The sequence below is a fragment of the Camelus ferus genome, chromosome 14 (assembly GCF_009834535.1).
Source record: "Camelus ferus isolate YT-003-E chromosome 14, BCGSAC_Cfer_1.0, whole genome shotgun sequence".
NCBI classification, from domain to species: Eukaryota; Metazoa; Chordata; class Mammalia; order Artiodactyla; family Camelidae; genus Camelus; species Camelus ferus.
Genome location: NC_045709.1, coordinates 39,808,168 through 39,834,357, shown reverse-complemented (window position 1 = coordinate 39,834,357; position 26,190 = coordinate 39,808,168). Strand labels below are relative to the sequence as shown.

The 26,190-nt window shown below is 32.6% G+C and overlaps 1 protein-coding gene across 7 annotated transcripts in view; it reads left to right on the top strand.

The window, feature by feature from the left end:
- Positions 1–26,190, top strand: part of GPC5 (glypican 5) — a 1,150,604-nt gene that overhangs the window by 344,248 nt on the left and 780,166 nt on the right. The window lies entirely within an intron of this gene.

The following is a 26,190-nucleotide window of genomic DNA, read 5'->3' as shown; positions in this document are numbered from 1 at the left end:
GGAAAGAATTGTTTCTGGCAGAGAAAACGATACGTTTAAACACTTAAGACATGAGACATAGTGCCTAGAGGATTTAAAATGCATTTATGAAATAATGTAGAGTTTCATTTCATATGTATCCATTAATTTACAAACATTTATGGAATGCCTACTCTAGGACTGACACTGTTGCAGGCATCAGAATAGCACTGATCAAAGCAATTGAAGACTGCTTACATTCTAGTGTGGTGGCTTGTTCATATTATTTATCTGTATAGGTTACTTTCCACTAATGCATTTCCCCCTTTTGTACAAAGTGTTGAATACACTATAAGTGTTATCTGTAGGCTGACTGAGTGGTAAGTTAATTGAATATATTTTAAAAATCATGAACATTATATTAAATTGTTAATTTGAGAAACTTAGCAATTTATTCAAGAAATTTTGATATCCAGTTTCTAATTTCTCAAGCTATCCTTTTGGGATTTCTCTTTCTCTGGGAATATAAGGCTTGTGGTGATGAGACTTTTCCTTTTAGAGAGGTTTTATTGCTTTTTTTTTCCAGTTAGAGTATCATAGTTGATTTGACAGATATATTGATCAACAGCACTTACAGAAGGATCACTTTTTAAAGCAGCATAAAAATTAAAGCACTTTTAGAAAAATGGTTCCCTGCTCTTACGCTAAGACCTATTAAAGCATTGCAGCATGAAGGGACTTAGCAGTGACTTTCACTGGCTTAGATATGGCCAAAGAATTAATAGAGGGTAAGTTGGTAGTATTCTGAAAAAAGTGCATTCATAGGAAATTGAAGGACTTTCTGGAAATATAATCAAGTAATTGTATTATTCTTTTACAGCACCTCTAAATGGTGAATGTTTTCCAACAACAACATTTATGAAGTTGATTTTGAAGTATAAAAAGATTTTATAATTTTTTGAAACCGTATTTCAGATGTCCTGATTTCAGCTCAGTCATGTTAGAATAAAAATAAAGTCATTCAAGAAACTTATACTAGAGATAGCTGTTTCGAGGTCATAACATTTTATTGGATACAATCAGAAAATGTGGTGTGGCTGGCAAGCCCTACGTTGGGTTTTGAAATTACTGTGCTACCAGTATGTTCCAATCAATGAGAACCTTTCAGCCATGAACTTTTATTGATTTGTATTCCTCAGAGTAACATAAATAGCTTTCCTTAAGTCTTCCAATTTCACTACGTTATTTTTTTTTCTGAAATCTCTGCTGTTAGCAGGTTTATTTATGCACTTACTTTTTTGCTTTCCAACTTCTTTCTTGGTTTGAGCCAAGAATAGGTACTAGTATTCTGTATCAAGTTGGAAAAAAAAAAAGAGTTACTTTATGACCAATTAAATTATTCCATGAACAGTTAAATTATACTATTAACAGTTTAATAGAAACAATACATTTAGCTTTTGAAGAACAAATAAAAGTTACTGAAAATTCCAAACAAAAACAGCCAGATTTTCCATTCAATTTTTACTAAAAGTTAAATTCATTCTAATAAAGAACTGGAAAATTTCAACTGCTTCTTTTCAGTGATAAAAATATATATGTAGTTTTGATCTACATTTACCTGATAATTGGCAATATTAAGCATTTTTTTCATGTGCCTATTGGCTATTTGTATATCTTCACTGGAGAATTCTTTATTTAATTCTTCTGCCCATTTTTGGATTGGGTTATTTATTTTTCTGTTATTAAGTTGTATGAGCTGTTTATATATTCTGGAAATTAAGCCCTTGTCAGTCTCATCTTTTGCAAATATTTTCTCCCATTCTGTAGGCTTTTTGTATTGCTTATGGTTTCTTTACTGTGCAAAAGCTTATAAGTTTAATTAAGTCTCATTTGTTTATTTTTGCTTTTATTTCTATTGCCTGGGTAGACTACCCTAGGAGAACATTGCAAAGATTTATGTCAGATAATGTTTTACCTACATTTTCTTCTAAGAGGTTTATTGTGTCTTGTCTTATGTTTAAGTCTTTAAGTCATTTTGAGTTTATTTTTGTGTATGTGTGAGGGACTATTCTAACTTCATTAATTTACATGTAGCTGTCCAACTTTCCTAACACCATTTGCTGAAGAGACTATCTTTGCTCCATTGTATGTTTTTACCTCCTTTGTCAAAGATCAATTGACCAAAAGTCTGTGGGTTTATTTCTGGGGTCTCTGTTCTGTTCCATTGATCTATATGTCTATTTTTGTACCAATACCATGCTCAAAACTACGATGAGGTATCACCTTACACCAATCAGAATGGCCATCACCCAGAAGTCCACAAGTGATAAATGCTGGAGAATGTATGGAGAAAAGGGGACCCTTCTACACTGTTGGTGGTAATGTAGTTTGGTGCAGCCATAATGGAAAACAGTATGGAGGTTCCTCAAAAAACTAAAAATAGACTTACCATATGATCCAGCAATCCCACTCCTGGGCATATATCCAGAGGGAACTCTAATTCAAAAAGATACATGCACCCCAATGTTCATAACAGCACTATATACAATAGCCAAGAGATGGAAGCAAACTAAATGTCCATCAACAGATGACTGGATAAAGAGGTTGTGGTATATTTATACAATGGAATACTACTCAGTGATAAAAAAGAATAAAATAATGCCATTTGCAGCAGCATGGATAGACCTGGAGATCATCATTCTAAGTGAAGTAAGCCAGAAAGAGAAAGAGAACTACCATGTTATATCACTTACATGTAAAATATTAAAAAAAAGATAACTTATTCATAAAACAAATAGACTCACAGACATAGAAGACAAATTTATGGTTACTGGGGTGGGAAAAGAGGGTGGGAAGGGATAAATTGGGAGTTTGAAATTTACAGATACTAACTACTGTATATAAAATAGATAAACAACAAGTTTATATTGTATATCACAAGGAACTATATTCAATATCTTGCAGTAACCTATAATGAAAATACAAAGAGGAATATATGTATGTATATGTATGACTGAAACATTATGCTGTACACCAGAAGTTGACACAACATTGTAAACTGACTCTACTTCAGTAAAAAAAATGTGAAATCCAACCCTCAAATTTGTACAATAGTTAGATATAGATTCAAAATTTATTGAAAAAATAGTTTAGTTTCTAGACTTATCATATAATGGTCAAAATAAGAATTCAGTACTTGCCAAGGCACCCTGATTTTCCCCTACTCTCTAAGTTAACTATTGTAAGTTGCCTAGAAATGTGAATAGATGTATTAAAGAGCAGTGGCATTGCACATTGAAAACAACTAAATTGAAACATTTATGTTTCTGTTTTTTTTAAAAAAAATTATGTTTTTTACCCTGTTGTCAAATCTTAAAGTCTACAGAAGACATGACAGTAAAAATTGATAAAGAAGACAGGTAATAATATGTTGACAGACTTTATCTTCTGTAAGATGAGTTTTAACATGCTTTTCTAAGTAGTTTTGAGTAACCATGGAAGAAAGCAAAAAAAAAAAAAAAAGTAGCTTCAAACTTCATTGACTTTTCTGCTCTTAACATTATAGTCTTATATCTAAGCAATGAAATCTTGTTTAATCTTCCTTCAAAATACCCGTAAAATGTGTACTTTGCCACTAGCCATTGCAACCATGACAATCTACATTCAAACAGGCATATAAAATCAGTCACTCTTTCCTGATGTAATAGAGTTATGGAAAATTAGTTGTAATGGTGTAAGGACTGCTTTTTTATACTAATCATAGTACTTTCTACTGTGAAATAATAGCAACATTCTAAATTGGATATATGAATAAGAATAAAAATTGCCAATAATCTCTAATAATTTAAAATTAACATATTAATCGGTGCAACCAAAACAGTTATTACTAGGACATAAAACAAGAAGAAGCATGACTTTTTTTCTTGATGTAAAGCTCAGGTTTAGTGATATTCCAAAATGCCTTAATTCTGAAGACATAAAACAGATTCTGTTATTCTAGATTCTTTACAGTTTTATACTTCATACTTAAATCTAGTAGACATCTGAATTAATTTGTGTGTCTTGTGGTACAGGACTTAAGTTTTTTTCCCCTCTGTGCTTATATAGTTGTTCTATCCCATTTTGTTGGATTTTTCCTTTCCAATTTGAAGTGTCTTGATGCCTTTTTTGAAAACCAAATAACAAAATACGTATTCATGTATTTTTTCTGTTTTATTGACCTGCTGATCTTCACTTACTCCATTATTTATGCTGTCTTGATTAGGGTAGCTTTCGTTAAGTCTTGAACTAAGAATAGTAAGTTCTCCAAATTTGTGCTTTTTTATCTTTATTTTAATTTTTATATTTTAGGTCCTGTGTATTTCCATATACATTTTAAAATCAACTTGTCAATTTCTTCAAGATACCAGAAGACTTTTGATTGGGATTAAATCTAATAACAAAATTGGCTAAAATTGGCACCTCAACACTATTGAGTCATTTATTTCACAAACATGAATTTAGGTCTTATTTAATTTCTCACAACAATGATTAGTCATCTTCAGAACAGAATTTTTTGTATATCTTTTGTTAAATTATTTTTGATGCTAGTAAAAAGAGCTACACATAGGGATATAATTTATTTTTGCATATGGATTGCGTGCCCTGTTTTATAAGTTTCTTATGGTTTTCTAAATAAAAAGTATCTTTGTAATAAAGACGCTCCTTTGGCTTCCTTTCCAAATTTTGTATTTCATTCATTCTTCTTGCTTTATTGTGCTGGTTCAGACTTCCAGTACAATGTTAAGTAGAAGTTGCAAAGACACACACGCACTTGCCTTGTTTCCAACCTTAGGGAGAACTCATTCAATATGTAATTATTAAATATAATTAGTAGGATTATGATTATGTAAATGCCCCACTGGAAGAATGAGAATGTTTCCTTCTACTTTTAATCTACCATGAGAGTTTATCATGAATACTTATTTAATTTTGTCAAAAGTGTTTCTCCCTCTACTGAGATCATCATATGGGTGTGTCTTTTTTACTCTGTTAATAAGTTTAAACACACAGATTTATTTTGGGGATGTTAAAATGCCCTTTGATTAGCTCAGTAAGTCCCACTTATGATGCTTTCAATATCTTTTTTTTCTTTGCTAAATTCGATTTTCCAACATTTTTAAAAGAATCTTTGCATCTATGTTCATGAATTATAGTTGTTTGTAGTTGGTTTTGAAAATGTCTTTGCCGAATTTTGGTATTAATGTGCTGAAATCATAAATCAAGCTAGTCTGTTTATCCCTTCGTCCACTTTCTGAAAGAATTTATACACAAGTGCCATTATTTCTTCCTTAAATGTTCAATAGAATTCATCAATCTATGATTGAAGTTTACAAATTGTGAATTCAATTCATGTAATAGATATAGAACAGTTCAGATTATCTAATTGTTAAATAAGCTTTGGTAATTTGTCTCTTTAAAGATCTTTGCCTAATATGTCAAAGTTATCAGTCTGAAGTTGTTCATAATATTCAGTTACTATCATTTGAGTATCTGCAGGATCTGTAGTGACATTCCATCTTTCATCCTTTTTTAAAAATTAGTCTTGCTAAGGTTTAAAAATTTTATGAATCTTTTCAAATGAACAAATCTTCACTTTGAAAATGAAAATACTTTTTCTAGTATCTGTTTTCAATTTTAGTTATTTCTTCCATTATCTCTATTACTTTATTTTTTCCACTTACTTTTTAATTTGTTTATAATTCTCTTTTGTAGTCTATTTTAAAGCCTATGTATATATTTTCAAATATAAGCATTTAAAATAATCAAACTATCCTTTTAGCACAAATTTATCTTCACCCCATAAACGATGTTATTTTATGATATTTTCATCATTTGGTATTATTTTCTAAATTCTCTTTTGATGTGTTTTATGAACTATAAGAGACTTAAAAAGTGTGTTCTTTACAAATATTTGGGGAGTTTCTAGGTAACTTTTGTGGCATTCATTTCATATTAAATTCTACTCTGGTCAAAGAATATATAAGATCTAAAACCTGAATTTATTAGAACGTAATGTTTCTCTCAGCATTTAGCCTCTGGTGGTGAATGTTTTTGTTGCTGTTTTTATGTGGTAAAATACATATAAGATAACAATTGCTATCTTAAGCATTTATAAATGTGCAGTTCAGTGGAATTTAGTATATTCATGTTGTTGTGCAACCATCACCACCATCCATCTCCAGTCTCTTTTCATCATGTATAACTGAGACTCTGTAACCATTAAACAGCAATGCCCTGTGACCCCCTCACTTCCCCCAGGCACTGGCAACCACCACCATTCTATTTTCCTTTTTTTTTTTTTTTTTTTTTTTGAATCTCTCTTTTCCCCTCATGCCACAGCCTCTGGTAGTCACCATCTACCCTCTGTTACTATGAATTTGTCTTTATTTCTTTTTTTTTAAATTTCACATATAAGTGAGATCATGCAATATTTTTCTTTCCGTGTCTGGTTTATTTCACTTAGCGCAATGTCCTCCAGGTTCATCTATATTGTTGTGAATGGCAGGATTTCCTTGTTTTTTTAAGGCTGAATGATATTCCATTGTGTGTATATGGTTCTCTTTTTTTTTTTTTTATCCTTTTATCCATTGGAGACATTTATTTTGTTACTATGTCTTGGCTAATGTGAATAGTGCTGCAGTGAGCATGGCACTGCAGAAACCTCTTCCAGATCCTAATCTCAATTCCTTTGGGTATATACCCGTAAGTGGGATTGTTGGACCATCTTCCATTCTGTTTTCCATAATAGCTGTAACAATTTACATTCCCAACAACAGTGCGCAAGGTTCCCTTTCCTTCATTTTTGTCACCCCTTTTTTTCTCTAGTAATAGCTAACCTAACAGGTGTGAAGTGTTACCTTATTGTGCTTTAGATTTGCATTTCTCTGATGATTAGTGATGTTGAGCATCTTTTCATGTACCTGTTGGCCATACCTGTTGTCTTTGGAATAATGTCTGATGAGGTCCTTTGCCTAGTTTTTAATTGTGTTGTTTGCTGTTTTGCTCCTGAGTTGTAATTTTTCTTTATATATTCTTATGTATTTTGGATACCGTAACTCCTTATTAGATACGTGGTTTTCATGTATTTCTCCCATTCCATAAGTTGTTCTTTCATTTTGTTGATGGCTTCCTTTACTGTGCAGAGGCTTTTAGTTTGACATATTCCCACTTCTTTATTTTTGCTTTTATTGCTAATGCTTTTGGTGTCGTGTCCAAATGCCAAGACCAGTGATAAGAAGCTTTCCCATATGTTTTCTTCTACAAGTTTTATAGGTTCAGGTTTTATGTTTAAGTCTTTAATCCGCTTTGAATTGACTTTGGTGTATGATGTAAGGTAAGTGCCCAATTTCATTCTTTTGTATGTGGATATCCAGTTTTTCTAACACCATTTATTAAAAAGACTGTCCATTCCCCATGATAAATGTTTTAATTGCACAAAAACACATTGTGCATTTACATTTGTTCAATGTCGTTAATAAATGTCAATAAGCTCAAGCATCTGTAACCATACTGATTTTTCACCGGTAAGCTAAAAAATTGTTCTATCAGTTATGAATGGAGAGATGTTATAGTCTTCAACCATGATTATCAATTTATTTATTTAGCCCTTTAGTTTAGTTTAGTTTTTCTTCATGTATTTTGAAGTTCTATCATTGGGTGGATACACATTTTGGAATATTACTACTTTTTATGTATGGTCTAGCTTGTCTACATGTTCACTTACAACCTATCCATATCTTTATATTAAAAATACACCTCTAGTAGACAACATTTAATTTGATCTTGCATTTTTATTCAATATAACAATCTTTGCCTTTAAATCAGGTAATTTAGCTCATTTGTACTTAATGACTTTATATATATTACATATATTTTACAGATACATAAATAGATTACAGTATTTTTTTTTATGTTTTTCGTTTTTTTAATTGCTGTTAATTTAAGGGAAAAAGGTTACATAAAATCCAATCTGTTCTAGAATTATAAGTAGAAAGTTACTCACTGCTTCTTTCTCATACTGGCATAGAAATCTTTGATCCATGGCTTCATGTTCTAACTTCCAGGGAGAGAGTTAATAGACAGTGGTGGGATCAAAGGCCTGGTTGGCTTGTTGATCCTAGATGATGGGCCCCTCTGGGATGATGATTACAACTAAGGTGTTGATATCCTTGGTTACTCCGCCTCCTGACCAGGGGTCTGGTTCACCATTGCTGAAAATGATGTTCATGTGTGAACTGACGTTTTTGCCTCCATACTACTATAGTGATCTAGGAGGGCCATGGTCTCACACTCCACAGTTTAACAGTCATTGAAAAATTCCTTCAATTTCCATGAGTGTATGGGTATTTCTATCTTTACATGTATATATATCTGTATCTATATATTTGAGTTAAATGAAACATATTCCTATTTTTTTCTGTCTGTTCAGTGTTTTTTTATTTGTTCATTTTTTGTTTCCCCTTATTTTTCCTTTCTTGAATTTTCAGTATTCATTTTTAATTCATCTATTGCATAATTAGTTGCATGTCTGTATTATTTAATATTAACTTATTTTTATTGATTACAGAAGTCTTCAGTTTATGCTTAACTAATCTAAATTCTGCTTAGTGGTAACTTTTTACTACTTCAAACGTAATATATAAAACTGACAAAAGTACATTTCCTTTATTTCTTCTCTGACCTTTGTGATATATTTTATAATATAATTTTATCTATGCACATCATAAACCCCATTACAAAAGGTTATCTTTTTTCTTTTAAATAGTCAGTTGCCTTTCAAAGAAATTAAGAGAAAAGAAAGTTGTCTTTTATATTTGTCCTCATACTTATTATTTCTGTGTCTTTCATTTATTCTTCTTGATTAGAATTTGATTTGATGTAATTTCTCTTCAGCTTGAAAAACTTTTGTTACCATTTCTTGTATTGCAGGTTTGCTGATGACAAATTAGCCTTTATTTTTCTGAAAATGTCTTAATATTACCTTCCTCTTTGAAGGATATTTTTATGGTACATAGAAATATTGATTTACATTTTTTCCTTTCATCATTTCATTGTCTTCTGGCTTCATTTTTTTCTAAGAAAAAAAGCCACTGTCTGTATCATTGCTTCCCTGTATATTTCTTTATTTCTCATGTGTCTGTTAAGATTTATCTATATGTTTGTTTGTTTGCTTTTTTACCAGATTAAGGATGCTGTTTATAGATTCTCTTCTCTCTGTATCTTTCTTCTTAAACTTTGCTACGATTCTTTGATACTGAACCACTGACATTAAGCTGCCAACTGGATAACTCATCATCCCCAAATACTTTAGTGTGGTTCTTAACACAGGGACGATTTTGCCCTCTAAGAAACGTTTAATAGTATCGGAAAACATTTTTGGTTATTAACTGGGAGCAGGAGGTGGGGGAAGAAGGGGACAGGTACTACAGGCATCCAATTAGTAGAGGCTGGGCATGTTGCTAGATATCCTACAATTCACAGGAAATCCCCACAACAAAGAATTATCTGGCCCTAAATGTCAGTAGTGATAGTACCATGGTTGAAAACCCCTGTTTAATGTGTATTTCCTACATACATACACACAAATACACACATATGCACAATACATGTATAATACAACCACCAAAACCAGGAAATTAACATTAATGTGTTCCTTCCATCGAGCCTAGCTCAGACCTCCATTAAATTTCAGCAATAGTCCCAATAATAGCAAAAGGATCAAGTTCAGAATTGTGCGTAGTTTTTAACTGTGAAGTGTTTTTAATGTCCTTGAATCAGGAAGTCTTCAAACTTTCCTTAACTTGACTGTGGCACATTTGAAAATTTCTGGGCAGTATTTTCATTTCCTTTTTCCCCTTCCTTCCTTCTTTTCTTTTTCCTTTCTGGAATACCTCAGTTTAGGTTTTCTAATGTTTCCTTCTGATTAGTTTCACTTTAACTACATTTTGACCAGAATATCATCGAACTGGTGCTGCATTTTTTTTCATTGCATCCTGTCGGTTGGTGTATGATTTCAGTTTATCTTATTACTGATAATTACTTATATTGACAGGTTCTCCAAGATGGTATCTACCAGTTTTCTACCCTGTTAGGTTCCATCACTAGACTCTGTTCTTTTTCATCAGTTTTCTTAAAAGAATAGGAATTGTATCTATTTCTTTACCTGTTTCATCTATTATCTCAAGCAGATGGTTTTTATAACTTATAGCTATGGTACCTAGTGAAAACCTCATACATATTTGTTGCCCAGAACTGAATCTGTACTTCTAACACTAAGTTGTTCTCCAATACCGTTTTTCTCTGTAGTGTTACCACCAGTTACCTAGTTGTTCAAGCTGAGACTTCCCACTGGAACAGACTAAAGACCTTGCATTCCCTCTTAGTATCCATAACCAATTATATTAGTGAACTAGAGATATAATAAGATGTTAGCCAGTACTTCTGGTTAGCCCATGAGAGAAAAAATTGTTACTGAATCAAACTTGGGTCCACTCACCGGCTGCGCATCAAAGCTAGTCTACTGACACCCAGTTGTGGTGAAGGAAAGTACAGCATGTATTGCAGGGCGCCAAGCAAGGAGTATGGGCAGCCCATGCTCAAAAGACCTGAAGTCCCTGTTGGCTTTCAAGGAAGGGATTTTAAAGGCAAAATTAAGTATGAGGGGTGCAGGGCATATATGACCAGCTGGTGGATTTTTCTGATTTGTTGGTGGTGAAGTAGCAGGGTGATGTTTGGGGGATCTTGATCATCAACCTTCTAATTCCAACCATTCTAGGTTCTACTTGCTTGTGGTTAGCATGTAGTTGACATCCTCTACCTGGGGAACTTAGTTTCACAGAACAACTCGATTGGCATCAGATTGTTAGGTATATCCCTTAAGGAAGAACTGGGACTCTGTTTTATCATTGTTATTGTTTACGCTATCATTACCTTTCTTGCTTGCCTGCTTTTCCTTTGTTTCTGTATTCTCTTACTTGCCTAATTAGTAATTGCTTGTGCCTGCTCTTTGGAACTCAGGGAAGACCTAGGAGACTAAAGTTTTTTTCTACAAATAAGAAATCGGGGACATGGAGGGGCTTTCATACCTGGGAGGTCCACACAGGGTCTTGCTGGGTTTCAGAATCATACAGCAAAGAGATGAACAGTGAAGGATCAAAGTGGAAAACTTTTTTTTTTTTTTTCCTGGCATACATCCAGCCTGGATTCATTCTCCTTGTTTAATTATAAGTGAATGGAAAAATTCTATCATTGAATAGAGTTATTTTCTATTACATAATAAAGGAAAGTGCCTATAGTGCACAAATCATAATGCAGGAGGCAGACATGAAATATAGAAAGCATGGACTTTATGCTATCTTTTTCTTTTCTTAAAGGAAAATAATAAACAAAGATGAGATGAAAAGATGACAGAATAATATGTTTTTTTTTTTAAAAAAAAAACAACACAGTGAGCAAGGAACATTGAGAAGACAAATGAATGGCAGAATTTTCAGATATGAAAAACCTTGGATAGTAAACTTCTTTTGTTACTGTTCCTGAAAGATTTATGTAAAGTCATTTTTTAGCCAATTAAACACATGAATCAAAAACTAAACTTTCAGGAAATAAGAAATACAAATGTTCTGTCAACAAAGTACAGGAATAAATGTAAATCAAGACTTAATTCTAATTATTTCTTTAATCATACACTATAAATGTGAAGCCAAATGTGACTGCCATATGAGAAGATATATGATCTGAGAGGAATAACTTAACAATTACAGCCTGAATCCAAAATCCAAGAGGATTTGGCAGGAAGATTTGGCAAGATGAGTGAAATTAAATTTTTAAAAAATTACTCGTCTTACAAAGAATGCTTTGTAAGATAGATTTGGTGTTATTCATTAGGCTAACAGGGAAATATACATTTAAGTATCTCTAAAGATTTAAGGCATTTAAGAAAGGACAAGTGCACTCTCAATTACAATGAGAAATGACATAGAATTTGTTCAGCAAGATGTGGCAAAGATATAAGAACAAAAATATTAGAAATAAGATGACAAAAATAAGGCTAAGTATATTATTTAGAGTAATTTTAACTGGATAATTGATCTCTCAGTTGGATCAAAAAAAGCAACCTTGATAACCAAATACATATGTGTCAAGAAGGAAGAAATTTTCCTCTAACTTCCTGAGTTCTTTTGGCTGGTCTAAGAATTAAATTGACATGAAACAGATTAACAGGAGAAAATAAAACAAAGGTTTAATAATATATATACATGACAGAGATCCAGGGAAAACTGAGTAACTCACCAAAATGGACAAAATCCTCACCATATTCTGCTAAAGACAGAAAAGGATGTTGGCCTGGAGAGGGAGGTTGTTTGGGACTCTACAGGGGAGGAGGGCAATTCTCTTGGAGGTGGACAAGCAAACATTGGTAAACAAATGTTTGCTGGGTCATGTGAAGACACGGGATGTGGGAGAGACTCTGATCTCTAGGCCTGGTCAAATTTCCCCCACAACACATAACCTGTATTCTTTGGAGATAGCTCTGGAAACAAGCCCTTTATCCAAATTCTTATAGATAGCTAAGTGGAGGTAAGGAGGAAACTTTCTGAGTCTTCAGTTTCTTGCAAATAATCAGCCTAAATTAATCTTTATGTCAGAGACATATTTTGGGGTGGCAAATCTTACTCCTCTACAACTGTTTTTTTTTTTTTTAACATTTTTTATTGATTTATAATCATTTTACAATGTTGTGTCAAATTCCAGTCCTCTACAACTGTTAATATGAGCAAAATCTAAAATAAAGAGATTTAGAGAATTTAAAGAAAGAAGATGGAAAAAAGATGTAATAGGTAAGTAGAAACAAAATGAAATCAGTGATCAGAATATTAAAATTAAAATTAGTTAAAATATAAAATTAATCAGTAATGCAATTTTAAAAAGCATTAAGAAACTATGGATCACTCTTTATTGATGAAGCGTGCAAATGGCAACACTCAAACACTTTCATGTACCAAATAATATGACACTTAAGTATCATATACCATTTAATAAAACTGTTAGCAGAAAACATAGGGCATAAGATTCAAATAATAAGAAGAGCTATGAATGCTCTACTCAGCTTTTCCCATGCCTAGAAGACAAAATATGTAAATGGATGTGGAGAAGCTAAACAGTTTATTAGAGCTGATTAAATAAATAGTGAACTCAATCCCCTCTAAACATATATTGTAAACAGAAGTGTCCCTTGGACATATATATAAAATATGTCTACATATTAAACCTCTGCACAAGTGTAGAAATTATAGGAGGCATGATTGTAGTCACATCCAAATGTACAATACAATAAAATAAATGTATAAAAAGTGCACAGTGTAACTTCCTAAGGAAAAATCAGAGATAAGAACAAAGCTTTTTTTTGATCTTTGATTGATAAGTGAATATCAATCACTGAATTACTTATAATAGCAAAATGGTGACCACAATGATTCAATGATTGATTAAAGACAGACTTTACTACTATTAATATTTGTTATCTAGAAGTTCTTAAATATTATTTGTATACAAACTGATGTAGACATCTAAAAATTATGTCTGAACACAAACTTATACAAAGAATTATAATTCATTTTTATTAAGCTTGATTTTAATTCTTATAAAGGTAATGGTTTTTAGAGTGAATGATAAAAGGAAACTATCTCTTATTGAAGTATTTGTTTATGTAGTTACACCTGTATGCCAAAATTTTGGAAATTAAGGGAAAGTTTGGGTTTAATTTTATTTGAAGTCTCAACAAAGGACTTTACGATGTTACCTTCTTTTGTAAAATTTGGAGAATTTCACAATGACTTTCACTTTTGTTGGTCATTGATACTTTCATATATAAAGAAGGTTTACTCATATAGGCTTAAGAAAATCATATTTTTGCTCAGGCTAATCATAAATCTGAAGGTTTCTTCTGTCTTTACTCTTAATCAACTAGTCATTATTGTGTTTAAATAATAAAATATTTTGTGTCTTTTAGATGTAATAGAAATCTGTGAAGTAGTGAATATAAGTGGCTCAGTGGTATATATTGTATAGAACTGGGCCTGCATAGCAACTCTTGCTATACTATTTGCCAACAGTAGTAATATAGGTGATCTTTAGCAAAATAAATGTAGGAGCTATAAACTATGGCTAAAATTTAAACAAAATTTTACTCTTAAGTAAACTTACGGGCCATTAGGATGTTAAAAGACAGTGCATTAGAATTAAGCATTTGTAAAACTTTGATTAAAAAACTAAAACATTACATTTACAAAGAAGATAGACTATTCAGAGTTTTCATGTTAAACAGCATATTTGGGAAAGGATATTTGGAACCAGTGTTTCGAATATTTGATTCTGGGATTCTGAAATTGAAGCTATCAACACGAAATGTATCAAGCACATCTCTACAATTTGTTTTTGTCTTAATTTTCAAGTAAAATGTCAATGAATTGTTTGGTTATTACTTTGTTGCCAAACATAGAAACTATCCAAATGAGTTTTTATAAGTTTTTTTCTGTTCATCTTTGTTTACTACTTTGTCTTACATGAGCATGCAGCCCTCGGACAAATAATACTGTGAATTTAAACAATTAAATAATGAAGACCTTTGGTGGGGATTAATTTACATAGACATTGGTTTAGCTAATGCACCAGCTGTTTGGTACAAAAATCTACAAGGAGAGGGAAGTAGAGAAAAAGACTGAAAAAAAAAGTAAAGAAGAAACAACCCCTTTAAGAAGGTGCTTTTAGAGTCACCTCTAGTTCCTCTTTGATGTCATAACTTTACTCCACTATAACTTCTGGATTTCCTAAAATTTCAAATATTTTAGGAACCCATGGGAAAAATATCAGGTAACTTCTGCTACTCATTCATATAGTTTTGCTTTTCCTTCCTTTGTTTTTCTTACCTCTCTCCATTCCTTCCTCTCCCCTCCCCTTCTCTCTCTCTCCCCTTTTCTATCTCCCAAGACTTTCTTTCTCTTTATTTCATTCCTACTCCACAGTCCACATAATTTAAACTGACCTCAAACTTATGCTAATACTCTTAAGTAGACAAATAAGAATCATTTAAATAATTAAGATATTTAAGTATCACAAATAATCACTTGATTGAAGGATAAAATGAATGCACTTCTCAAGAAGGACGAGGAAATAAACATAAATTCAAACAATAAATTTCTGTTAATTTTGACAATATGCACCTTTCAAATGAAAATGTAGTTTCTAAATTCACTCATTTGTTCAGGTTGCCGTCTACATTTCCTCTAAAAAATAATGAATTCTATATCCGACTCTGTATCCTTCAGACATTTATTTTTTAGCTTTATTTTCAGAAACGGCCTGCTTTCACTATCGAGGTAAAGGTGTCATCTTTGGAACACTCCTGCTGAGGTAGCTGTTCTCTGATTCTCTTTCAGATCTAGCCCTGTCCCAGGGGAAAGAGGGCAGCATCTCAGCTTACAGTCCGTGTTCGCTTGAACTTTGATCTCCCATGCTTGTTATAGAAAAGACAAAAGAAGTGGCTGTCCAGGGTAGATTGCCAAGTGTAGACATGATATCAGTTCCACATCTTCCTCTGTGTCACAATATAAAAAATAAGAGTGAAGTCACACACACACACACACACACACACACACACAAAAGCAGAGAGGGGAGTTACACATAATATTTTAATTCTAATAAAGATTTAAAGACACATGATTCCTCATATGTTATCTAAAGTGTCATTTTCAGTGTTCCATCTCATTCATTGTGATTTAATCAAATTTAAATCTGCTTAAAAGTTAGTTCTCAGAGTGTTTTGTTATTGATTCAACAATATACATTCCCATGAATTGTGGATTATTCAGAAGTTCAAGTAAGTTCTTTAGAGTAGAAACTATAATTAAAACCTTAGTTCAAAAAATTCAGATAGTTCAGATCAAACATTCTTAATTTTATTATAAAAGAACAAAAATTGTGTAACATTTCAAAGAAAGTGTGTTTTCTCATTAGAAATGCTGTTTAATAAATATTATTCACATATCTGCAATCTTCAGAGTAAAGTCATCGTTTCCCAAAGGGCAAATAGCTAGATTTCTAAATGTCACTGATAGTGAATCTTACACTCTTAAATGAGCTCACTGGTTACGGGAAATATTTATTATTTTACAGATAAAGGAAAATGTGTATATAAACTATTGTACTGAAATCAGGGTGATATTCTTCAAGGAGTCCCACTGTTTCTGAGGTGATGTAAAGAGCAGTCTGCAAATAAGGCTGAGGAAGTGCAGTCACTGAGAAAGGAGGATGGAAAAGTATGCTTTGTCACAGAGGACAGATAATTAGGACAGAGGGACTGGGCCACCATGTTCAAAAGAGTAAGATGAGATGAGCAGAAAGGTGAAGCCAGAAAGTGACCATAAGATTTGACAACTTGAAAATCATTAGAAACTCTGGTAAGTATCAGTTTTGGAAGATTTATGTGATAGAAATTTAATAAAGGGAACTGACAATAATACGAGGTTACAAATTGGAGGTAAGGCATTAGCTGGATGGAACCCAAAAGTGAGGTAGCGTTTGGAGAGGATGTGGACTATCTGTGTGTGTTTACTTTTTTTTATTTGTTTTATATGGAAGATACTAGTGTTGGTTTTGTCGACTGAAAAAAATGCACAACTTAAAAGTTAAGAATTATGTTATATTTGGTGGACTTTCTGAGGACTTCAAGACCAGGAGACCGCCTCTCAGATATCTCTAGGGGACTATTCTGAAGAGGTAAGGAAGGAACCAGGATTTATAGGAGTTTTTGCAGCAAAGCCCTGGTATTCAGAACATCAAATGATTACTGCTAATTAAAGAAACTAGATGTCACAAGTTAAGGAATTTAGCACTTTTCTATGTATGGGAAGATGCAAGAGTCTGGGCTCATTGAAATTGTTTCTTTTATATGCACCTTAGCCACCTAGGGTGAGTATTCTGTTCTTTCCCATCCTGAGTCCCCTCCGGGTGCACAATTTGGGGGTGGCTGCAGTGGCTGAGGGCTTGGCAGAGGCAATCAATTTGTCTCCATCCTGAGTTCCCTCAGGGCTCACCATCAGGGGCAGCTGTAGTGGCTTGATGGCTGCAGCATCCTTTGTTTACTGATATGGCAGACAATGTTTTTCATTCATAGTTTCTATGATCAGTAAAACGCATGACAAAAAACAGAGCTTCTAAGATAAGTAAAAAGTTCTTGGCTAAGACTAGAGGGATTGGCCTTGGAGAGGAAGAAGGAAATTTTCTTTATTGAGAAAGGAGTAGAAAATAGAAGATCATTGTGGCTATGAGTAGATACATGAAATTGTTCAGGATGGTGTTTCTCTCCACCATATAATATAATCTTTTTATATGGAGGTTATAAATCATTTTCTTGGACAAAGCCAGCACACCAGAAGAAAAATAAATGTACTATACTACCTCAATAGCTAGTGAAAATTACTTTTAATAAATTAGTTTATTTTTTCAATTTGTTACCCAAAATATTTGCCTTTCTCTGTCATTGCTGCTATTCTGATAACTTGTACATTTTCTTCAGCACTGTCATTGAGATTTTAATTTTAGTATCCCTCACGCCTCTTTATGAAAACAGTACTGATTTGATTTTCATATCAATATAGCATGACTTAACCTGAGAGTGTTTTTTTTTTCCCTTTTTTGGATGCCCCCATTGGTAAAGACTATCTGTTAAGAATTATATGGTCTAAAACACTATATCAAATACTCATATTTACCCAGGTAGATTGGGTATCTGTTTTCTCTTTTTCATACTGTCACTATTCCTACTCTCCTAAAGGCAAAGAGCTCCCTTTTGCACTATACAGTATGAAAAATACTTCAAGAACAAGAGAACGGTTCATTAGCAAAGGGGTAGATAGAATTGTTTAAACAATGATAGCAATTCCTGTCCTGAGCCTTAATTTATCACTCCTGAGGGTTTTCTACAAGAGTGAAACATAATGAACTATTATTTAAAATATTACAAAGTAAGGAGAGAAACTCAACCACCCTAAGCTCTTTTGAAATTACCACAGTACTTCACTTCAAGGGCTAACTTTTATCTTTATGATTACAATTGTGATTAAGTGTATGTGTTACCTCAGAAGCATAAGACATGAAATTTATAGTGCAGTTAATTTTACCCATTCTAACAAGGTGCTTTAGGTAAGATTCTTTAGGAAACAATGAGTAAGTTTCTTCATCTCTTGGAGTCTTCATACTAGAGATACACATTCTGAAAAACTGTGTAATAAAAATACACTAATGTGCTTGCATTAAGAGTTTAGGGAACAATTATCCATGATATACAGGGTGAAATTAATATAGCTAGTATAATTGGATAAATTTTCTTGTTGCTTCTTGCTTAACCAGTTATGTGTTTGAAGAACACAGTCTTGATGAATTTATTTACATTGACCAACGTACCATTTAGAAAGAAACATAAATTTACCTAAGTTAGAATTTATAGCAATTGCACATGATACAGTTTTTTAAACTTAAGGTACATAATGAATATATAGCTTCTAACTTACTTTTTGGCTCACAGTCACAAATTACAAGGTCGTACTCCAATGTTCTGATGTTTGTGTAGTTTTGATATACTAAATGTGTTGGTATTTGTGCGATCTCCTGTCTTTAGTTCTTTACCTTAGTCACTTTCATTTAAATTTTGCATGTCTAAGATAATTTGCTTTTGGAAATATGTCTACTCTTTGACACAGTAGTGGGATGAGGTGGGGGTAAATACAATACCCGTGATTCTACAGAATTAGTACAGAGCCAAAAACTTTTTTTTTTTTCCTGGCCAATAGTAGAAAAACTGCTGAAAATAGAAAGAATAAAAATAGTAAATAGGGATTGTAAAGTTCCAGTATTATAGGTAAAAAAGCAAATAGATCAGAGAAGTCAAGATATGGTAGAAAAGATAAAAAGAAATGAGAATGAGTTGTTGTGACCATCTGCTTCTGAAATGTGAGAACTTTGAAAACACCATGGGAGAGAGGTTGGTCAGGATATGGGTGGAGTCAGTTCATCTCTCTGGGAACCAATGTTCTTTTCTGTAGAAATGGAAGCGTTAAACTAGATGATGGTTAAGATGCCTCCCTTCTAGCTCTAAATTTCTATTATTGTATTGGTACCTTCACTGTGGTTCAGCTGGTTCAGCTGGTACAGCTGGTTAAGAGTGAAATAGCAAAATATGCGTGAGATACCTCAAGATATATAGAGGAAAAAAGGCTTGGAGAATCATATCACTGAAATGAAAGTATTAGGAAGGATTTCCACAATCAGGGTTAACAAATAAACTTTAAAAATCAAATATACCTGATGAGACCCTTGAAAACATTTAGGGCAATATCCACATTAAACAATAAACAAGAAGTATGCATTCTTTTTTTCCCTTTGTTTTTTTTTTTTAATCAGCATAAAATGAAAGCATATTTATGTATTCTTATTTTTGTTTACTCATCATAAAAATTTTGTTCAAAGTATTATAACCAAAAGAATGAGGACGTTAATGTACGTGTATGTCTATCTATCTATGAGTGCATATATATGTATTTGATATTGACATATATGATATATATGTATATATCAGTCAATTAGCATTACCTTATTAAAGTTGAATTATTTCTCACAATGACTATATAACATATATTGTATAGCTTGCCTAGTGTCCATCCAGATTAATATTGATAGAGAAGGAATATGGCTACTATTTGCCTGTTCCATAGCCTATATTTCTTGCCATTATGATTTATTGATATGGATAGTTTATATTCAGTGCAGGAAAGACATTGATAATAAACCCGGCAAATAATATTTGGTGGGTACTTCAGTGGTGTTTAATAAAAAAAAAGTCCATGCAATTAGGAAGTGGGATGCCTCCAGTTAAAGGTTCAGACTTCCTAATTCCAAAATATTTTACAAAGTTATATTAATCAAAATAATATGGGAAAGGAGACAGTCACCCAAGTCCAGGAAGTGCAGAGAGTACCACACAGGATCAACCCGAAGAGGAACACACCAAGGCACATAGTCATCAAATTGACAAAAATTAAGGATAAGGAGAAAATATTAAAATTAGCAAGAGAAAAGCAACAAATAGCACACAAGGGAACTCCCATAAGGTTATCAGCTGATTTTTCAGCAGAAACTCTACAGGCCAGAAGGGAGTGGCTTGATATATTTAAAGTGATGAAAGGGAAAAACTTACAACTAAGAAAACTCTATCCAGGAAGGCTGTCATTCAGACTTGATGGAGAAATCAAAAGCTTCACAAATAAACAAAAGCTAAGAGATTTCAGCACCACCAAACCAGCTTTACAACAAATGTTAAAGGACCTTCTCTAGTCATCAAACCATAAAAAAAGAGAACAAAAAGAAGAAAGAGAAAAAAAAAATGGTACTGGCAAAAAAACAGACACATAGATCAATGGAATGAAATAGAGAGCCCAGAAATAAATCCACACATGAACGATCAATTTATCTTTAACAAAAGTGCCAAGAGTACAAAAAGGGGAAAGGATAGTCTCTTCAATAAATTGTGCTCAGAAAACTAAATATACACATGAAAAACAAGGAATTTGGATCCATACCTCATACCAAATAAAAAAATCAACTCAAAATGGATCAAAGACTTAAATGTAAGACCTGTAACCATAAAACTCCTATGGAAAATATAGGGAAACAGTTCCTTGACATTAGTCTTGCCATGATTTTTTTTTCTGGGATATGACACCAAAAGTATGGGCAATGAAAACAAAAATAAATAAGTGGGACTGCACTTAACTAAAAAGCTTTGGCATACCAGAGGAAACCATCAACAAGATGAAAAGGCAACCTAATGAATGGAAAAAAAAATCATATACTTACAAATCATTTATCTAATAGGGGTTAATATTCAGAATATGTCAGCAAATCCTACAACTCAATAGTAAAAAAACAAATAGGCTGATTAAATACTGAGCAAAGGACCTGAAGAGACATTTTTCTAAAGTAGATGTACATATGGCCAGTAGGTATATGAAAAGTTGCTCACCATCACTAATCATCAGGGGAATGCAAATCAAAACCAGGGTGAGATATCACCTTACAGTTGTTACTTAAAAACAACAACAAAAAATGTTGGTGAGGATGTAGAGGAAAAGGAATGCTGGTACACTGTTGGGGGAATGTAAACTGGTTCAGCCACTGAACAGTAAAACAGGAAAACAGTATGGAGTTTCCTCAAAAACTCAAAACCAAGACAATCTCATGTGTGAGTTTTTATCCAAAGGAATTGAATTGAGGATCCTGAAGAATTATCTGTACTCCAGTTGTTCATTGCAGCATTATTTACATTAGCCAAGATATGAAAGCAACCTAAATGCTCATGGATGGATGAATGTATAAAGAAAACATGATATATATATATCACAGAGATAATATTATCAGGCTTAAACAAGGAGACAGTCCTGCCATTTACAACAACATGGATGAACCTAGAGGACACTATGCTAAGTGAAATGAAACACAGAAAGACAAATACTATATGATCTAAAACAGTTGAACTCATAGAAGAATAGGGTAGAATGGTGATTTGCAGGGGCTGGGGAGAGAGTGAAATGGGGCAATGATAGTCCAAGGGTACAAAGTTCTATTTATGCAAGGTAAATAAGTTTTGGAAATCAACTATACGTCTAGTGCCTATAGCTAACAATATTGTATTGTATACTTAGAAGTTTCTAAGAGGATAGATCTTATGTTGTATTCTTACCACACTCACACAAATAATAATAAAAGGCACAGGAGAAAGCGTTGTGAAGTCATGAATATGTCTTTGGATTGATGGTGGTGATCGTTTCAAATGTGTCTACTTAGCCGCAAACTCACTGAGTTGTATACATTGAATATGTAGTTTTATTTACACATATATCATACCTCAATAAAGCTATTTAAAATTTTTTTAAAATGCTTTGAATCCAAAAAAAGGCCTATGGAAGAAAGATGCTGAGATATTCATTTTTGTTTCAAGTTTTTTGTGAGAAAGTATTCCCAGTTTGATAGTCTTGTAAATTCAAAGGAAATCATTCACTTGTAAAAAGGGAGAAAATAGGAAACTTAAGGATCTTTATCAAATATAATCAGCAAATAATTAAGAAAATAAAATGAACGGTCTCAAGATATTGATTTATTAATCCACAATGACAGTTATTTTATAGTTTACTTTATACCAAAAGGGGAATAAAAAGATGTAGTATTTTCTTTTATGCTAATAAATTATGGATTCATTTAAAATGTTTTTCTCTTTGAAAATAATATACAGTTAGCATAGACAATCTAGAAAATTTTGAATCATTTAAGAAAGCATTAACATTTCTCCAAATCCAGTGTCCAGTCTTAGTAGTTTGGTGTGTTTCTTTCCAGGGTACCCCAGAAGCATTCTACATAGTGACTAAGATGGACTCTTTATTAGGCTGGCCTCAAATTCTAACTCACCAAGTTATGACAAATTATTAAATGTCTCTATGCCTCAGTGTCTTCATCTGTGAAACACAAACACAAATGTTATTCACATCCCTGTGTTTTCATGTGGAATAAGTGAGTTTAAATACACAAAACTCCTTGAAGGCATGCCTGGAAGAGAGTAAAGCAGAACGCAAGGAGGGGGACACCTGTCCTGTGTCTGGGAGATTCCTGATTTAGGCCTTTTGTCCTAAACTGTATATTAGTAGCCTCTCTTTTACTCCCAGTGATGACCTGGATGGACAGTAAATGTTATTGCCACCATATACTTGAAAATGTGTTATTATTAATTTTTGTAAGCATAATTTTCATACTGGTTGGGGTAATATTATATAAACAATTTTAATCTTGTTTTTGTCATGTAACATAGTATAGCCAGAATTTCCCCATGTCAATTTTTCAATAAACAATTTTTAATGTTTGTATATGATCCCCTAGAATGCATTGCACCATCATTCACTGGTGTGTACTTCAGTTGTTTTTCATTTTACCCACCAAAATAATGCCACAGTGGATTTATTGATCCTGGTATTTGGACTACTCTATTGTGGGTTTATTTACCATGGTAAAATTTAAACTATTGAGTTGAAAGTAATAAACATTTCTTAGGATTTTGATAATAGTATATATCTTTGACCATGGAGAATTTCAAAGTATAGCTTAAGCAAGAAAAAAGGCAGCCAGCTCTATTTGCCCAGACTTTTGCTGAAACTGCATTTCAAAGTTGACTTTACATAGAAACTTGGGTTGATTCTTTCATTTGACCTTTCTGTGCTGCCTGCCCTTCTTATCTTACGTTGGCAATAATAGTCAAGTTTCTCATCTGCTTGGTATTCCTACAGCATATTGTAGCTGTCATTTTGTGCTAATTTTCCATAAATTATCTAGCAAAAACAAAGCACTCAATAACAAAGAATGATTTGAGTGTATCCGCCTTTGACTTGTGATTTCTGGATTTGGAGATCTCCTGTGGCTGAAGGAAAATATTCAACATGTCAGTGTTATGTCAAACATCAGTTCTGAAATTATCAGGTAATCTCAAATCTCCAAGGGTGTTGCTGTGGGTTCCAAGAGATTTGCAGTGTTGTTTTAAAGGAAATAGGAAATGTCAGACTTTTGTCTCTGAGGTTTGGTCTACTGAGTAATGGATTGTATGTGTCCTTTATTGGATGCCCTTTTGTTTGCATAGAGTAGAAATATTCAGTCTGTGTCTGGAATCTTTGCTCTCTGAGACTTGATTCTAATTAGCCTTGACAATTTCATATCTTCCCTTGGTTTGCATTTTCCAAGAATAGTAATCTTTGTTTTTGTAGCTCCCTTTAGCACATAATAAGGTACTTTTAAAATGGTAAATGATATTCTATAGTACCACTAAAATAAGTATGTTGAAGGGGCTACCTTATTTTCTACAAGAACTAAGATTTCAGGAAACTTAAGATGCGATGAATTTGTAACTTCAGGGCTTGTTGCTGCTTAATTTAATAGGATTTTTTTCAGTAATACATTTGAATTTCATTTAATCATATTTAAAGAAAATGCTTTTCCTCAGATAAGATTTCTGTTTGTTCCCAATTCTTTCATTTTGAAGAATTAAATTCACTGTTTCTAAGACACACCCTTCTTTGTCTTGCAATTTTTCTTTCTCTTCTTGAATCATGTTCTCTAGGATTTCAGTTTGTATTTTTTTAAACTTTTTATTTTGAAATAATTATAGACTCACAAAAAGTTACAAACTGTAGAGAGCAACCATGTATCCATTACCTAGCTTACTCCAACAAGGATGTCTTATGTAACTTGCGGTGCATTAGCTGCACCAGGCAATTGATCTTGGCATACTACAATTAACTAGATTGGGTTAATTACTCGGGATTTTGTATTATTTTATTTTATGTAATAATATGAGCTATCTGCAGGAAATGATCTTATAAGGAGTGACTGACCTTCTAATTTCAAAAGTATTATTCTCAATATTTTTTTCCCTTTTGATTCTGTATATCTCCTTTATATCTATGACCAGAGAGAAATGAAGTATTTTAAAATGAATAGTTTTTAATTCTTTTTTAGATCAAAATAATAGTAATTAACATTTACTAAAATGTCTTCTTATTGGCACTATACATGTATGGTTTCACTTAGTACTTACAGGAACTCTGAAAATTGGAACACATCACTGATATTTTAAACATAAAGGCAATTGAACTCAAGAAAAGTTAATAAATGACCAAATTCATGTTGCTTTAAAGACCGAAATAGGACTCAGTTTCAATCTTTGTGATGGACAGTTTGAGATTTTCCTGTACAGTCATATTGAGTTTTTTGGGTAGGTAATGTAACCCACATAATTCTGCTTTTAAAAATATAGTGAGACTTTCTTTGTGATGTTAAATAAAATCCACTTTTCATCTTCAGTGGAGACTTGAAAAAAAATTCTTTGTGGTACACATGTTTTTGAATATATGTATTAAAATCTTATACATTATATTGATCAAGTTATATTTTTAATATTTTAATCTATTTAATCAGTCATGACTGATCACAAATATCTTCCAATCATAATTTTATCTCTAATTATACACTCATATATATTAATACATTTCGCCATGTAAATGTTGATGGCATGTAACTCACTGAATGGAGAATTATTGCTGCTATAAATTTAATGACTATGTTGCCATGTATCATTATTTTTTTGGCCTGTGAAATCTTTCCTCTTAAATTCTACTTTATCTGAAATCAAAGTATTTTGATTTTCAATTTTCTTATTAATCTCTATACATTTATATGTTGTTAAACTTTCATGAATAATCTGTTCAGTCCCTAGAAATAGAATAGTTTTATTTATTTACTTACGTAAATTCAATCACAGTCTTTGTTGTCAATAGTAAGTGGTGTAATTCATGTCTGCTTATCATGCTTGATTGTTTGGTTTTATTTGTGGGAACTTGTTTAAGTTCTGTAAGCACAGTCTGGATGTGTGTGTCCTCCTACATGGAATATGTTTTTAACTTTATATTTTTTAATGTTAAAACCATATATATATAACCTTTATTATCATTCAATGTTACTCATTCAACATTCAACAAATATTTGTTGAGTAACAGCTATGTTACAGTTAGGCTTTTATACATTAGTGAATAAAAAATACGAAACTGCATTCTGTAATAGTGATCTTCACAAAATAAATAAGCTAATTACTTGGTTTGTTAAAAAAAAAAGGTTATATAAGATGAAGAAAGTAAATCAGGAAAGGAGAGTAGAGATTGCTGGCAGTAGAGGTAGGGTGGTGCTATAGTTACTATGGCTGCTTAACAAACTAATCTACACCTTTGTAACTTAAAACAGCCACCATTTTATTATATCTCATGGATTCTGTAGGTTAGGAATTCCAGCAGGATTCATCTGAGCGATTCTTCTCCTCCTGTGACATTAGCATTAACTAGGGTGACTTGGTAGTCTGCTGGCTTTTTTTTTCTGTGTCTTGAAAATTGGTGAGGGTGGCTAGAAGTGTGTGCCTACCTGGTAGAGACACATGGTTTATATATGGCCTCTCCATCATGGTGGTGTCAGTGTGGCAGCACTTCTCATGTGGTGGCTGCGTTCCCAGAGGCAGAGCAGTCCCAGGGAACCAGGCAGAAGCTGTATGGGCTT